At 38.7% G+C, this 11,609-nt stretch overlaps 1 long non-coding RNA gene across 1 annotated transcript in view; it reads left to right on the forward strand.

Moving 5' to 3' along the window:
* The first annotated feature begins 7,825 nt into the window (after positions 1 to 7,825).
* The window catches only part of Gm30687, a 212,106-nt gene continuing 208,322 nt past the window's right edge, over positions 7,826 to 11,609 (forward strand). Inside the window, exon 1 of the long non-coding RNA XR_381631.1 lies at positions 7,826 to 8,170. This is a non-coding gene — a long non-coding RNA (predicted gene, 30687). The remainder of the gene's footprint in view (positions 8,171 to 11,609) is intronic.

The following is an 11,609-nucleotide window of genomic DNA, read 5'->3' on the forward strand; positions in this document are numbered from 1 at the left end:
ATGAAGAGCAAAGGATTTCTTCTATGTAGCTGAGGGCACTCAACAGGCATGATGGGGTAGAAAGCTTTGGGTCATCTATACTATAAATAAACCCTCAAAGATGCTAAGTCACCTTGCCTAGTTGTAAAGGCCCTGCTGTCAATTGTATGGAACACACGGGTGTCTAGGACTGATCTATTCCAGAAGGTGAAGCATTGAATTGGTCAAGAAGAAAGACACCAAAGAAGAAGTGTAGCTGATGTACCATGCCTCGTGCACATGCTGCACCATGCCTAGTAAACCTGATGCACCATCCATAGTGCACAGGAAACAGCTCTGCTTCCCTCACTCCACAGCATCTGCCTTTGAAAAGGAGCTGCGGTCTTGAAATAAGGAATGGGCAAGAGAAAAAGCAAGAGGGGAATGGACCAGAAAAAGAAAGAACAAAGGAAGATGAGAGAGCCAAGGAGACACAAAGGGGGCATGGTGGGTAGGAACTGAAAGAGATGAGGAAAAAAAATCTTCAATAGAAGCCAACTAATAGACAAGGAAAAGGGCCACGTCTATTCCCAACAGAATGAGACTGATCAGAGGAAAGTGTTAGTAGATTGTCACAGTGTTCTGCCTCATGCTACATAAAATATTAGGGACAGGACAGCTGATATTTAAATGCTTAATAGATTCTCAGTCTTCCAAAGCATGGAAAGAGCAGTGCCCCATGATGCACGCACATAAATAAATTAGGGAAACTATATGGTGTTCTGAGTGACTGGCTCTCAGTGAGGAGATAGAAAGGCGCCCTTGTCTCAGAGCCAGTGATCTTTGAAAAGGCGAGAGCTTTATGAGAAAATGCAAATGACTGATTCATGTGTATTTTTGGAGGGGGTATCTGGCATTTTAAAGAGTGTCTTGGTATTAAGAAGGCTAGACACAACATGAAAAATCATCCGCAAATGACCACGCTGGAGTAGAATGTTCTGACATTTTCCAAGAGCTCGTTTTTTTAGAACAATCGCTCTGTGTGTGCACTTCTGCAGAACTGCCCATGTTGCTGAAATCAAGCCCTTCTGGGATTCAATAGATGCACTATTTTTACACGTGCAAACTGTACAGGCTTTCTAAAATAAAACTGCTGGGCTAGAGACTCCATTATCCTACAACTTCCACAACTGAAAAATATCTTCTCTAGCTAGTAGCAGATTGCCAGCTGATGAAGGAATGAACAAATACAAAGGTATTGCTTTGATTTTTCAGAGCAGATCAAATATATATATATAGCCCTAGGAAGAAAACACTCCCAAGCCACTGCTTGTCCTGAATTTCTACCTACTTTGCTGTGGGATAGGGGTGGGAATGGTTCCAATCCATCCCTTTTCATAGTTGTTACTTACTAATTTGACTCACTGTGGGAGAATTCCAGTAGCAGATGTCATTCAGTTAGTGCCAGGTAAGGCTTTAAACATTTCATATGTCTTCACTCGCTGATAGACTGATTTTACCTGGCACCATCAAGGAGCGCTTGGACTCCTACTCCTAATTGGAATTTTAACAGTTATAGCTTCCTTCTAGGGTGACAAGAAATAAGATAGCAGAGAGAAACTAAGCTCATCTGTCAAGTCAGATCACACAAGTAGGTCAGAGCACACTGGCCCGAAGCCTTGGACAACTCAGGAGGCTGAGTGATTAAGATGCCTGATGCTGACATGTGAATGATCCCAAGGCTAGAAAGGGTGATATCTCCCTCAAGGCAGGGATTCCCAAAGGATGATCCATACAAGGGGGAAAAAAAAAGAAAAGAAACTTAAGCATTTGAGAATTAAAGACACTTCTATATTGTACTCCAACACACTTAGCTGGAGAATAATTTATAAAATATGTTCTAAAGCTTTTATAAATAAGCTCTCCCAAGGGTATGTCATGTAGGAAGCTATTGGTCTCAACCTACTAAGAAATCATTGCAGGGTTTCAATTAATGAATTAATTCTTAGTATGAAAGAGTTCTGATAAATCCATGAGGTATCTTGCTTGACTTTGGAAAGATGACAATATCTAGAACATTTTTAAAGAATGCCCTTACCTTAGGTATATGCTGGACACAGTAGATAGAGAAATCAAGAAATCTTCATTCCCATAACAACTAAAACAGAAAAGTTATAACTACTTCAATAATTCTAGTTATTCAAAGAAAAAGAAAACATGAACACTATTTGCCTTATTATCAGCAAATGCATGGGCTTTTTTAGAAAAAATTCCTTGCTGTAGAATTTTCTTAAGCCACAGACCTTTATAGCCACACACAGGATATGTACATCACAGTTTAAATGTATATTTTCAATGTGATAAATGTAATTTTTCTTTCATTGAAAGTTTGTCCTAACATTCTTATTCTGCTAGATTAGACTAAGGTCCGTGCTCTTCAAGATCTTCTCTGCTGTTTATAAAACAAACATTCACTGTGGTATGTATACCTGTCCTCACTGCTTCTAAATATACACTCTAAAGAGTAGAGGAGACAATACAGGCATCTAGTCGATGCACAGAGGATGGCTAGAATTTGAATGGAAGTCAATTGTACAAATTTTCTGCTGTCCCCTCAGAGGAATGAGAAGAAATTGCCATTGGAGTCAAATCTCTAGTTTCTTAGCAGCCGTGCTTCACTGTGACCACTGAAGGAAGGTTCTGAACGGTGGCGGCTCACTGCCATCCCAGGACTGTGTTCCTACAGGGACTCAGCAGCAGAACACTAGAGCTATTTCCTCTCCAAACATCAGGAATTGATGTCCCTTCTCCTGGGGTTTCTATCGGCTTTTATTACAGTGGTGATGTGATGGGTAGCGCTAGCCTTGCAGTGTGATGGGCAGATGAAATACATTTCTAATAAACGAGAATCTAGTTGGGCTAGAGATATTTTAAATTTACCCAGTAAATACTTGTTTACTTAGAATTATGTTCCTGTTAATGGTGTCAGCCGCAATCAAGCGATACAAGAGATACCAAACATCAGTATAAGATCATTTCAAGCTAATTTGTTTTTCTAAATTTTCTAATGACCTTTACTATAGAATAACTTTCCTTCAAGAAAATTATGGAATGCTTTATTTTATCACAGAAATTTAATGGGCACAAACTACTGGTGCAACAAACAGGAACAGCTTGGTTAAAATAAAAATAATAGGAAAAAAATTTTCCTGTTTTTCTAACACAAGCTAAAACTAAGATTAGTGCAACTATATAAAATACAAGATGCCTTGAGCAATGGACTTAACTTTTTAAATAAAACCTTCTACTGTGCACAACATACTGCTTTCCAGAGAGCTAGGTTTTCAAGCTGATCTTTTTTCACCATCAAGAGTAACAGTATAGCACTTGATTAAAAAATATTTGGTCCTTGTCTTAAGCATGTAAAGTTATAACAGGGATGTAGTCACCCAAATATCCATAGGGTAAAATTAAAGTAAGAGATTCAAATAGAATCAGATATACGAACCTGCAACAGCAGACAGATTCTTGAGAAATTTTGACTGGATGCTCTGAATGTTTCCAAACCAGACTGGAATGAAGCTATTCATGGCAGTACCAAGAGTTGAACAAATGGGAATGACCCATCTGTAAGGGAGTAAATAGATTTACTTCATATTACCTATTCACACCTAGAGGAGAAAACGGAATTTAAAATATATCTACATTGTTATATCTCAATGAAAAAATGCTGGATGAAACAACCAGAGAAACTGTAAATCACATACATGTAGAATTCTATAAGTTTAACACATGTATACAACACACAAGTTAGTTAAGTATTTGTTCCGTGTCTTTAATCCTAGCACTCAGGGGGCTGAGGCAGAGGGATTGTGAGTTTGAAGCCAACCTGGGTTACATAGAAAGAGCCTCTGTCAAACATCTGCAATATTTAAACATATTGTTTATAAAGAGTGACAGAAAAAAAGGGTGGCATGCAATAATATCAGGAGCACATACTCCAACTCTGGCATAGTGATTATCTGTGGAGTGAAATAAAACTGAATTGCATTTCAGTTGTGATTACAAGGCATTGCTTTGCCAGGGAGATAAAATGCACCTGTGACAAATTGTTAAACAGATGTTAAATCTGGAAAATAGCTAGATGGTGGATACTATTTTATTCTTGCTAGTCTGAAATATTATATGAAAAATTAAATGGAAGGAAATCAGTCAAATGTTTCCACCTGGCTTACTATGGTCAGACGGATATATTAGCCCGATGGAAGTAAAGCTGGGTTACATGCTAGTTTTACCACACTAGCTACTTAGTTATAACTTACAAAATACTTGTTCTCACATGTCTCCCCTCAATTTAAGGTAGGGCCCAGCCCAATCTCTATTGTGTTACCATACCATTTGTGACCTTGCCAACCCCATATAAAAATGTAAACACGGACCTGACAAGATAGATCAGCAGATAAAGAGACTTACCACCAAGTCTGAGAAACCTGAGTTTCTACCTGTGGTCTACATGGTGGGCTTAGAGAACTAATTCCAAAAAACTGTCCTCTGAATTCTGCATACTCATATAGATGTGAATATATGTGTACACATACACACACACACGCTGCAAATAAAAATACCCTATTGAATCTCAGTTTCCTGCTGTCTCAACTTTTATTAGTGTTCAAGTTATTAATTGACAGCAGAATTGTCATGAATTACACCTTCATGCTATGAAATTGATTTTAAAACATAATTAATATTGATTGAAAAAACAAACATCACAAAAGTATGGCACACATGATTATAGCAATTTACTATAATTCACACCTAAATCTATCATAAGTAAGAGAGTTTAAAATGAATTAGTCATATATATATACAGAGGCACATTTATATGGCTGAAGCTGTTGCCTGTAACAGTAATTGAAAAGTGGATTACTGTGGAGAAGAGGCAAAATGGTCATTGCTGTTCTTCAAAAATGTGTATTTAGAGCAAAATCACACTTCTGCTCAAGGCAAGAGGGTGCTGGGTTAAAATTTTCACATTTGAGAGGGAAAGCAAAGCTTTATTTGACATTGTCAGCAGGATTTGGCAAATCCTGAAGAGGACATTGACTCTGACACTAAGAGGTTTGTTTTTTGTTTGTTTGTTTGTTTGTTTGTTTGTTTTTGTTTTGTTTCTTTCTTATCTCTTCTAAAGAAACAAGTCTCTGTATTCAAACAAATGAAGGAGAAGTTCGTGGTTTGTTAAAATGATGCTGTGTGATGTTCTTCAAGCCATCTACAGAGAACAAGAACAAAAATAGAGAGAAAAATAAAACAGGCTGCTCTTTGGGGTCTTAGTTCTAAGGGAAAAATACAGCAAAAATTGTGACCCAGGTCCATAAGTGCCTGCTTATGAACCCTGAACACATGGCACACACTAGCCATGAGGAAGCTGCAGACACATTCTACCCTTCAGCACTTGTACCATTTCTGTAAGCATAAAAGGAACAAAGACAGCCTTGGGACAAGTTGTGTCTTAAAAGATGAAGGTTGTGGAGGTGTTAAACAGTGAAACTCCTCAGGAAACTCAGCCATGTGTTTTGCACCTTATCAGCTGCACATAAATAATTTGATCTGTCTGCCAAATTACGAATCTCATAATGGGCTCTTTGGGTGGTATTATTGGCGAGAAGCATGGATTGGGCTGTGAGTCCCTGGAGGAAATGGGTAGATGCCATCAGTGGATAAGAAAACTGCGTGTTAGTGGCAACAACACAAAATTAAAAACGACAGAATAAGCGTGAGATAGGAAAGCTGACAATGAAAGGATTTGAGAATGACAAAAAGGATTCTCTTAATTAAATGTGATTATGCATCTGTTATTAAAGACAGGAAATCAGACTGGCATTGGGATACACTTTCTGACTGTTATAATTAAGAACTGGGACCCCGCCCACCCTCGTTCATTTCTTTTAAAGTTTCAAATTCAGAAACTGAATACTGAAGTAAGTCAGACGTAAGTCATTTTGGCCTAACAGCTATAGGAACTACAATTTGGAAATAAAGGCTGTGGGGTGAGCTACTTAGAGCCCCTCCAATAACAGCAGCCACATAGAGTATAACAAACCTTAGTAGATTCTCATCCTAGATTTTCAAACACTATCTAACAGACTGACAGAATCCTTGTATAATAAAAATTCAAAATATCTACTTCTTTGATACCAAAAATACAGATTAGTTTTAATGCCCATGGGACCTTTAATATTTTGTTGCTATTGAGTCTTTTTGAATTAACATTTCACTAAAAATGTATTATTTTAAAAGTAGTAACTACATATTAATGCTGTTAATGTTGGAATTTATTAATTTCTCTTCACAGGACTGCCCCAAATTTATAATTCATGTTTCCTGTAATAATTGTCATTGTCAGATAATTAATCAAGAAATGATTGATTATTGGACAAGTATTCTATATAAGATAATGAGATAGATGTATAGAAGGAGAGAAGAGAGCACACAGCGTGACCTTTGCACTGGTAGCCAAGTGTCTGACAGTGCGTGTGGACTCAAGAAAGGCTTTGTGGAGAGGAAACTTTGAACTGAGGTTTGAAGGTTTCTTCAGTCTTTAAGAGCCATGGCTGAAAGCACACACTGGTTCTGAAAGCTTAAGTATCCCAAATGAGAGAAATTGCCTCAATTCCAGACCCACCAAATAACAGGTCCTGCTCCCTGACTAAGAAAGAAGAAACTTACTGCTAAATAATAAATGTATAGCTAAGCTACACATGACTTACTTAAATCAAAGTACTTGATATATGAGCATGTATCAAGTTCAAAACTGAATTAGCAATCCAGAACCTTAGACCTCAAACCCCTACAGGGACTGTTGAATTATTACAAGCAGATTATGTAATTAATAAGTGTTATCACCTACAAATATAAACCCTGTCTTTCCAAAGCTCACATGAGCAATACAGAATTATCCACTTAATTCCAGCACTGAATACATTTCGTTACACTGAATACATTCAGTCACACTGAATCAATGAATTCCAATTTTGGCATAATTTCATTGTTTTATTCAAATTAAATAAAATAAAGCATTTGTCTTCTGCTACACTGCTTTTTGTAGGATGTATTTTAGTTAACATATTATGAGTATATTCCATATAAGTACCTAGGCTACTATTCATTTGTAAATCACTAAACAGATATCTAGTATTTTATTCTATATTTTATTAGATTATTCCCCTATTACTGAAGATTTCATTTCTGATATTTTCCTATAATAAACAACAATATTGCTATAAGTAAATGTTATTAAAATCCCTAATTATTTACTAGGATAAGTTTTTGCATGGGGAAGAGCTAAGATAAAATACATGTTTTTAATAATTTCAATATATAGTGTCAATTTGTCTTCTCAAAATTTCTGTCACTGTGTACTCTTTAAATAAAGGTACTTAGAACTACTTAGAGTATCTTGTATCATCCACTACTCAGACAATTCCCTAAAAGACAGTCTGTTGAACTCTCTTTTCCTCTGTGTATCTAAAAGCATTATTATCCAAAGATGTACTTAAAAGAGAGATCAATACAGTATGAACTATTCTGGTCTCACAATATCTGCAAACATGGGAGAAAGACAGATTTTCCTTTATTTTGGCTTCATGCTGGGCAGTGGTGGCACATGCCTTTAATCCCAGCACTTGGGAGACAGAGGCAGGTGGATTTCTGAGTTTGAGGCCAGCCTGGTCTACAGAGTGAGTTTCAGGACAGCCCGGGCTACACAGAGAAACCCTGTCTCGAAAAAGAAAAAAAAAAAGAAGAAGTCACTAAATTGGCTTCATTTTTTTATCAGGAGCCACACCCACAAAGGAGAGAGAGAGAAAAAAAGAGTGGAGATGTGGGCAGGGACGATGAGGTAGAAGCAGTCCTTCAGTTCGCCAGAAAGAAGAGCACAGTAAGATTTCTCAGTCTGAGGAACCTGGTGAATGAGTCTCCCAAGAACATGAGCCCTTCTTCCTCCTCAGACAGAAACTGAATTGTTGGGTCTGCCTACAGTGAGTGAAAATCAAAACAGCCTGCTTCTCTCCGATTTTCTTTAAGTGTTGTGATGTCTGTTCCATTTAGAAAGAACTAGGAACTACCCTTTGAAAGAAAACGTGGGATTCAGGAGCCAGTAGGAGCAATTTCTGTTAATGTACACTGAATTCCTGCGACTATCCACACACCTCAGGTATGTTCACTTATGCCTGTGTTAAATGAAAACACATTGCGGAGGGGTGGGGGGGCGGAGGAGAAAGAGAAAGGATGTAAGTAAAGAAAGGGAACGTTTAGACCTTAAAGTCCTCTAGTTCTGCTTAGATTCTGTGTTGATCCTGTACCCATCTTTCCTGATGTCTGAATCTATTTTCCCTCTGAAGTGCCTGGTGATCTTTCTTTGGATCCTGTTTGCACAGAATTGATAGACCTGATTAATGGGACTCCTCATATGTGTGGTTTGTTGGGGTGGGGTGCCAAAGACATGCTAAGAATCACAGGCAATAATGTAAAGTCACTTTGTTTAAACCAACTGAACAAAAATAAAATGATTTGCCCTCCTGGAGCTACTGTGGAGATCTGTCAAGTGCACAAAATCACAAAACCAGAGACCTGGAAGCAGGTCCCGGGAAGAATGTCTGAGATGGGCAAAGCGGTACCTACTACAGGGGGTTGAAAATTGCCTAGCAGCAGAGGGGTTTCTAATTAATCAGAACAGAGAACTCCTTCATCTGGAATACTTAATCAGGAATGAGAAAACCTTCTTATGATGAAATATTCTAGGCAAATATAGAAAGTCCTTTGCTACCCTGAAATACTAGCTACTAATAAATATGACCTAAATAATAAACGTCACCCACCAAAACTGTCTTTCGGAGGGAAGCTCGTGCCGAAGCTATGCACGGCAAGATTTCTGAGAAATGAAGCCTACTGGAAAACTGAAAGGAAAAGAATATAGAAAAGTCTCAAAGACAGCTGAGAGAGCGTCCACGTACCCTTTTCAGGTTAACATCTTGTGTTGCAGTAGTATATCTGTCAGATCTAAGATCAGTGATTATTTATAGTTGATTTATTACAACTTTTATTCAGATTTGGCATACTATTCCCCCACCAACATTTTTGTTCCAGGAACTCATCAAAGACCCCACACTGCCTTTACTTACAGTATCTCTAAACTGCCTCTGACAGAGGCTCAGAATGCTCTAACCCTTGCTGACCTTGGCAGTTTTGAAGAGCTCTGGTCATGTCCTGCTGGTTTTCTCTTTGTATTCCCAAACATCTTTGAATTTTAATTTTCCTGATGTTTTTTTTTAATGGTAAGATCAAGGCCAAATAATTTTTAGTAAACAAACTCTAGAAAAGTGAAGCATTTTTCTCAGAAAAGCCACTTAGGAGTTTAACGACAAAATTAATAAATTGCCTCGGGGCTTTCGAAATTTTTCCCATAATTCTACTTCCTAATTAATTCTGCATCTTTCACCATGAAGTGACCTCAGAAAGGCTGTCATGACCTTTTCCATCAAAAACTTTGAGAAATCTGGAAGTAGAACTGTCTTTTTCAACAGTGATTGTATCTCTCTCTTTCTGGTGAAGAAACTTCTGATGCAGAAGTCCTGTAAAGAGTTACTTTAAGAAATGACATACTTATTTTGGTTTTTGTTTTCAGAGGTGTCTTGTCTGTGGTTGATGGGTTCTGTTCCACTGAGCTTGGGGTTAAGCAGGCTGTCATAGAGGTAGGAACCTGGATGCCAGAACGGAAGCACAAACCATAGAGGAGTCCTGCTTACTGCCTTGTTCCCTATTACTTACTTAGCCTACTTTTGCATACCATGCAAGACTACCTACCCAGGGATGTGGTATTGCTCATAGTGAGCTGAACTCACCCATGTCAATCATTGATCAAAGAAAATGTGAGATAGGCATGCCTACAGACTGATCTAATAGGGAAACTTTCTCAATTGAGATTTCTTTTACTTGGACATATTCAGATTTGTGCCTAGTTGACAAAAACCAACCATAAGTAAAATATAAACTTTTTTTCTAGTTTGTTATGTTAATGGCCTCTGGTCCAATTTCCTTTCTGAAAATGTTTCCTCCTGATTCTTTATTATTAGTTGTAGTATTAATATTAGTATTAATTTTATTTACATGCCAAGTGTTGCCCCCTTCTGCTCCCCCTTGTAGAGTTCTTCCCATCTCGCCTTCACCTCTGAGAGGGTACCCCTCTACCTCAGGTATCCCCACTCCCTGGGGCATCAAGTCCCTATAGGATTAGGTACATCCTTTCCCACTGAGGCCAGACAAAGCAGGCTCTACCAGCAGCTGACTGAGATAGATGCAGATACTCACAGCCAATCATTGGACTGAGGTCAGGAACTCCTATGGAAGAGTGAGGGGAAGGATTGAAGGGACTGAAGAAGATGCCAACCCCATAGGAAGAACAACAGTGTCAACTAACCTAGAATCCTTGGAGCTTCCAGAGACAGAGCCACCAACCAAAGAGCAAACATGGGCTGCTCTAGGGGCCCCTGCATATATGTAGCAGGGGGTTGCCTTGTCCTCCTTGTTCTTTTGGAAGATTCAGTGACAGTCTGATGGAAGACTGGTGGATACCCATGCCTCTTTTCCAGGGGCTTGGCATGCAATCCTCTCTGACAACTGGCTATCTCAGAGAAAAGTACAGGAAACCAGGGCATCTCTATCCCTGAACCAACTCTGGTCCCACTTTCCTAAAGGACCTTAACAGCCTTTCTGGCAAGGTACAGAATTTTTTTTGTTGTTGTTTTGGTTTTGGTTTTTGCCTGATTTCAGTTTCATAGAAGAAAGGGTAATGTACAGAACTATTTCAAAAATAATAATGGCTTAAATTGTCTGAAAGAATAAAAGTAAAAGGGATTCCATCTTTCCTCACATCATTCTAGGCGTTCTTACCCAAATTCCGAAGGCTTTTGAACTTTGATACCAGAAATAGTCATAGCATCGAAGCCACTCATGGTACCAACTACCAATCTCTACTGAGATGGTTACCCAAGAGAAACAATTTGTAGAGCAAAGCTTTCCTCTGCTTGTGGTTTCAGGCCACAGTCAGTGAGCTCCATTGTGTTGGTCTTGAAGCAGAAGGTAATGGTTGTGGGAGCCTGTGGTAGACAAGACAGTGTCTTCATGACAAACAGGAAGAAAGGAGCCAAGGGAAGAAGGTCAATGTTTCTAGGGAATGCCCCTAGGCACTTCTTGAATGTAGGCTCCTCTACAATGCCCCCAGATCAAACTAGCTCCCCAGAGTCCATCAAATATCAATCAAGTCCCTAACACAAGAGCCTTTAGGGGATATCTTAGATTGAAAGCACAAGAGAGTTATTTAACCCTAACCAAGCTATAAGAGTGTAACTAATAGAAATTCCAGCATATAGGGACTGTCTGACACAGCACACACCCTTACGGCTACCCAGCATCACCCTCAGTTTTCTGCCACCTTGCTCATGCTGTACTGCAAGGCCAAAAATGCTAGATACTGATTTTCCAGATTTCTCTTGCCTTCAATCCAGTACTGCATTGTATAATGAGAAAGCTAGTTCTTTGGAATTCTAAGGCAAAAACATTTCTTCCTTGATACAGAAAGAGAGACAGCAAGAAAG

This window comes from Mus musculus, chromosome 12 (assembly GCF_000001635.26).
Source record: "Mus musculus strain C57BL/6J chromosome 12, GRCm38.p6 C57BL/6J".
NCBI classification, from domain to species: domain Eukaryota; kingdom Metazoa; phylum Chordata; class Mammalia; order Rodentia; family Muridae; genus Mus; species Mus musculus.